Source organism: Sparus aurata, chromosome 12, assembly GCF_900880675.1.
Source record: "Sparus aurata chromosome 12, fSpaAur1.1, whole genome shotgun sequence".
Lineage (NCBI taxonomy): Eukaryota > Metazoa > Chordata > Actinopteri > Spariformes > Sparidae > Sparus > Sparus aurata.
Genome location: NC_044198.1, coordinates 26,660,049 through 26,666,048, shown reverse-complemented (window position 1 = coordinate 26,666,048; position 6,000 = coordinate 26,660,049).

The window sequence follows — 6,000 nt, the reverse complement described above, 5'->3', positions numbered from 1 at the left end:
TTGGCTCCTGAGAGGGCACTTTAGCACACATTTTGGCTCCAGAGAGGGCACTTAAGCATGCATTTTGGCTCCCAAGAGAGCACTTTAGCACACGTTTTGGCTCCCGGGAGGGCACTTTAGCGTGCGTTTTGGCTCCTGAGAGGGCACTTAAGCGCGTTTTGGCTCCCAAGAGGGCACTTTAGCACACGTTTTGGCTCCTGAGAGGGCACTTTAGCACACATTTTGGCTCCCGAGAGGGCACTTAAGCACGCGTTTTGGCTCCCAAGAGGGCACTTTAGCACACGTTTTGGCTCCCGGGAGGGCACTTTAGCGTGCATTTTGGCTCCTGAGAGGGCACTTAAGCACGCGTTTTGGCTCCCAAGAGGGCACTTTAGCACACGTTTTGGCTCCCGAGAGGGCACTTTAGCACACATTTTGGCTCCCGAGAGGGCACTTAAGCACGCGTTTTGGCTCCCAAGAGGGCACTTTAGCACACGTTTTGGCTCCCGGGAGGGCACTTTAGCGTGCATTTTGGCTCCTGAGAGGGCACTTAAGCACGCGTTTTGGCTCCCAAGAGGGCACTTTAGCACACGTTTTGGCTCCCGAGAGGGCACTTTAGCACACATTTTGGCTCCCAAGCATGCGTTTTTCAACAACTGGGCCATGAGGAGGGGCAATCGCCCCCCCCTGCTCCCCCTCTGTGCACACCACTGTGCAAACACATAATGATTTTATAGATATGATACGTTGTATTAAAGCCCAAATCAGCCCTGGAACCCGTGGGTCAGCTCGACTAGAACATCCCGGTTTGGGAGTGAGTGGTTCTCATCACTACTGTATTGTTACAGAGTGTGATGACGTATTTTTGTAGGCTCGCTCTGGTTCCCTCCACAAAAAGCCTGTGGGAGTTTATAAATTGGATTTTTGGATTATTGCTGAAAATAATCTCTGTGACAAGCACGAGTTTATGATTCTCACACTAAATCACCAGAGTTAAAAAGCTGATGTGAGGCTATAAACAGACCACGTCACCACCACAAAGTGTCTGATCACCAGAATCTTCTTGATTTCAACCGAGACAAAGACGTTAAAAGCCGTAAGAAGACGTAAACAGACAGAGAGGGAGACTGGAATGTGGAGAAAAGGCGTGTTAGTGTCTCGTATCTGCAGAGTTTCTGATTTTCTCTCTTTGTTGCTGCTCGGGACGCTTTACCAACCCAACATGTGTCTATTTGACGTCCTGGGAATGAGACTCAACAATCAACTGTCTTTGTGGTGCGTTCAGGAACAGCTGGGACATATCGTACTGATTCAACCTTTAACTTTAACATGACATCAGCTTTAGTTAGCTTTGACCACAATTGTCCTTAAGAGGGAGACTTGTTACTCTGATATGGGCTTCTAATTGCGCTGTGATGGAGGTCAGTTTAAAGACCGGGGGTTCAAAGTAAGGAGGCGATTTACAGCAGCTCTGACCAAGACTACAATGCGTAGAGCTGGAATATTTACACATCTTACTTTGTGAACTGAGGATTCATTCGGACCAAAGCAAGACTGTTTTTGGTGAGTCTTGTTTAGTTTATGTCGATGTTTTATGGTGAGTTAACGAGGCGATTAAGCTCATCTTAGTTCAGTAAAAGAGACACTTAAATTAAGATGGTTCAGCTGTAAATCGCCTCCTTACTTTGAACCCCCGGTTCAGTAGGACAAATCCTACTGATTCTACCTTTAACTTAATAGTCTTTGAATTCTATTAATATGACGTGAGCTTCAGTTAGCTTTGACCACAAATGTCCTTCAGAGGGAGACTTTTTACTCTGATACTCTGAGTACATGTCAGAGCCAGTACTCGATTACTTTTACTGGAGTAAACAAGTTGAGTCTGTACTTCTCAACCTTAAAAGTGTTTTATAACTGAAGTAATTAATGTCACACTGCATGGATGATTGTTTGTGCATCAGTCAGCGGGTCAGTTTGGATATCAGATACAGACAACAAGCCGTCACACTGATGATTTAACAGCAGGCTGATAAACTCTCTCCAGGCTTTAAGTGTCCTTCCTAGAAAGTTTTGGCTCCACCGCAGCATCCGTCTAAATAAGTTAAGGGCTCGTTGAGGATCACACGAACGACAGCACATCTTCAGTGTTTTCACCTTCAGCGTCTAAGAATAGCTGCAGCTCTGTGGAGGCCAGCATTGTTCGCAGGATGTACAGAACATTTGTAGCGAGGACAGCTGGACGTTTAGACAGCACACAGAGTCAGGACTCTAACTGCAGCTTCTCAAAGGTCAATTTTTACTTTTAAAATTCACAAGATGATTCAAAGACATTCAGTTTACTGTCAGCGAGGAAAGAAACCAGAAAATATTCACATTTAAGAAGCTGGAATCAGAGAATATTGAGTTGAAAATGTACTCAGAATGATTACCAGTTTCAGACCATTATCAGAAGAGTTTCTGAATAATTCAAAAGACACAACATGTAATTTCTGTCACTGTGGTCTCAATCAGAACACAAGACGTTTGCTGGATGTCGTGAGTAAAGAACTGAACAGAACAGAGAAGAGGTCCAGATCCAGATCATCTGGAGGAATAAACACCCAAAGTCACATCAGATTCTGCTCTGATCCAAAGACGTTTACCAACGGGAGGAGAGCTCAAACATTTGTTTTAACTTCTAAGATTCAAAAGTGGATTTATCTTCACTCCTGTTTATCAACAGCTTCGGTTCAGAACAGAATCGGATGTGACTCGAGGTGTTAATTCCTCCAGAAGGTCTGGCTCTGCACCCGACTCTCCGTTTTTAAGATAAAATAGTCCAGCTTCTTAAACGTGAACATCTTCTAGTTCTTTTACTCCTCTATGACAGTAAACTGAATATATTTCTGTTGTGGACAAAACAAGACATTTTGAAGACGACATGTTGGGTTTCAGAGACAATGATCCACATTTTCTGACATTTTCTAGAAGAAACAACTAACCAATTAATCGTTTTGAGAAACAGAAGTAAAGATTCTTTGATTCCAGCTTCATTAAACGTAAACATTTACTCATTTCCTCCTTTGGCCTAAACATATCGTGTGATCATGTTTATAATTATGAAGAGTATTTGAGTAAAACCCTGAAAGTGTCTGATGTCGTCCTACTTAATCGTGTATATAAAATGTTTTTAAGATTTGTTTATTCCTCCAGAAGGTCTGGCTCTGCACCCGACTCTCCTTTTTTAAGACAAGTGGGTCAAAATTCTCCAATTCCAGCTTCTTAAATGTGAATATCTTCTAGTTTCTTTCCTCGTCTACGACAGTGAAAACTGACCATCAACAAAACAAGACATTTTGAGGATGACATGTTGGGTTTCAGAGACACTGATCAACATTCTCGGACATTTTCTAGAAGAAACAACTAATCAATTTATCGTTTTCTGAAGCTTTATCAAAGCAAACAGAAAGTCAACATTCTCTGATTCCAGCTTGTGTAAAACCCTCAAAGTGTCTGATGTTGTCCTACTTCAACATGTATATGAAATCTTTTTAAGATTTGTTTATTCCTCCAGAAGGTCTGGCTCTGCACCCGACTCTCCTGTTTTAAGATAAGTAGCTTTTCTCCAATTCCAGCTTCTTAAATGTGAATATCTTCTGGATTCTTTCTTCCTCTACGACAGTAAAAACAAACTATCAACAAAGCGAGACATTTTGAGGATGATTTGTTGGGTTTTGGAAACACTGTTGGACATTTTCTGACATTTTATAGAAGAAACAGCTAATGGATGAATTGAGAAATTAATCAGTAGTGAAATTTATTGTAATTTGCAGCCCTACACTGAGATAAAGTCACTTAATACTCGTGCACACTGAGCAGGGTTCAGTGTTCAGGGTGTGTTATCTGCAGAGATCAATAGTTTGTGTCGGTTCATCTAACCTGTAGGTTGAAGCTGAAATGTGAGACTGAATGAGAGCACAGCACACACAAACACACACACACACACACCATATTATTCCCGTCCTATAGATCACAATCACATCCATCGGCTGTATTGATCCGCTGGGGGAGCCACAGTGATGGATGCCTCCTGACCTGCAGCCAGTCAAACACATCCACAGGACAATGGAGGAGACATCAACATCTGCATCGTGTCAGTCGAGCGATCAGCTGCTCGTCAGTGACTCACCTGCGGCTCTCTGTTTATCTGCAGTCGCGGTGCTTCAGCTGCACGGAGCCTGAACGCATCACCGAAGCTGTATTCGTCCACACAGACCGGAGCGCTGCCCGGCCCGCGGCGTTCATTCCCCGGCTGTGAGCGTCTGTCAGCCCCGCTGCTGCAGCACCTCCATCCGCCGACAACACGGTGCAGCTGCCCGGCCGGTGTGTGAGCTGCTGCAGCCCGAGTGTTGATGGTGTATTCAGGTTAGCAGTTACATCAGAGGACAGGAGGAACCTCCTTCTGACGGAGCACAGAGGAGGAGGACGCCGCCCAGCGGCGGACAGCAGACCTGCAGCTGCTGAGACATGTGACACCTGGTCGGTCAGGTGAGGAGGAAGAACTCAGGACTCCTATTTTAAAAAAGATTAACATGTTTTTATGTTAAATCCTGATACCAAGTTCACATCCAAGTGTAAAGAAACATGTATATCTGGTGAGTCTTGAGAGGAAACTACTTTAAAACATTAAAGAAGTTTGTTTAACTTAATTTATTAGAAATCTTCTCAAAAAATGTGTAAGTTTCACCTCAATCAGGTGATTTTGACAACAAGCTTCTGGCTGAATTTATAATCACTTCTCACATTTATGAAGTGCCGTTTGTGAGGATTTTAAAATATCATACAGTCGAGGTGAAAACTTTACATACACTTGTAAATAGTCAAAATAATAATAATGTATAACATTGATTTCTACAGCGCTTATATTTCTGTGATGGAATGACAGGAACACAAGTTACTTTGTCACAAAAAAACATGAAGTTTGGTTCAGTATTTATTTTTGCTCTTCTGAAAATGTCACAGTGGTCGTCCTGTGAGGGAGATGTTTACTGACAGGAGGAGAGCTCAGAGGCTAGTTTTTAACTTATGGAATAAAAAAAAAAAAAGTGGATTTATCTTCACTCCTTTTTTCATCAACCTCTCTTTATCAACGGCTTCGGATCAGAACAGAATCTGATGCGACTCGGGGTGTTTATTCCTCCAGAAGGTCTGACTCTTCACCTGACTCTCCGTTTTTAAGACAAGTGGGTCGAAATTCTCTGATTCCAGCTTCTTAGACATGAATATCTTCTGTTTTCTTTCTTCCTCTATGACAGTAAAAACTGAATATCTTTGTGTTGTGTACCAAACAAAACATTTTGAAGACGGCATGATGGCTTTTGGAACCACTGATCGACATTTTCTGACAATTTCTAGAAGAAACAACAATCGGTTAATCATTTTTTGTAACTTTTTCAAGCAAACAGAAAGTCAAAAGTCTCTTATAAGGAAAAAACAACAGGAGTCACGTCAGATTCGGCTCCAGAGATGTTTACCGACAGGAGGAGAGCGCAGAGATTCGTTGTTAATTTCCGGGATTAAAAAGCGGATGAATCTTCATTTTATCTACTCTCTTTAAGTCCATTTCCCCTCCAGCTCCAGTCAGCAGTCAACAGTACAGAACAGAAATATCCAACGATGGAGCTCCGGATCACTGCTGCAGTCAGGCTGATCAACAGGAGTGAAGATAAAACTGTTTAATCCCACAAGTTATTTAGTAATCTCAGCATTAGAGCAAAATCAAGGTGTTCATTCCTCCTGAAGGTCTGTTTCTGCGCCTTCCAACGTCTTTTTATATGTTTTAATAATATGTTGTTAAACAGGAGTGAAGATGAATCCATGTTTGAATCAAAAAAGTTCAAAAACAATCTCTGAGCTCTTTCTTCCCGTAATTTATTTCAAATTGTGGAACTTTAATGTATTCTAGATTCATTAAACTAACAAACTTTTGTGTTAATTTTGTGTCTTTTTGTATGCGATCAATCAGAATAGATAGAGTGAAAC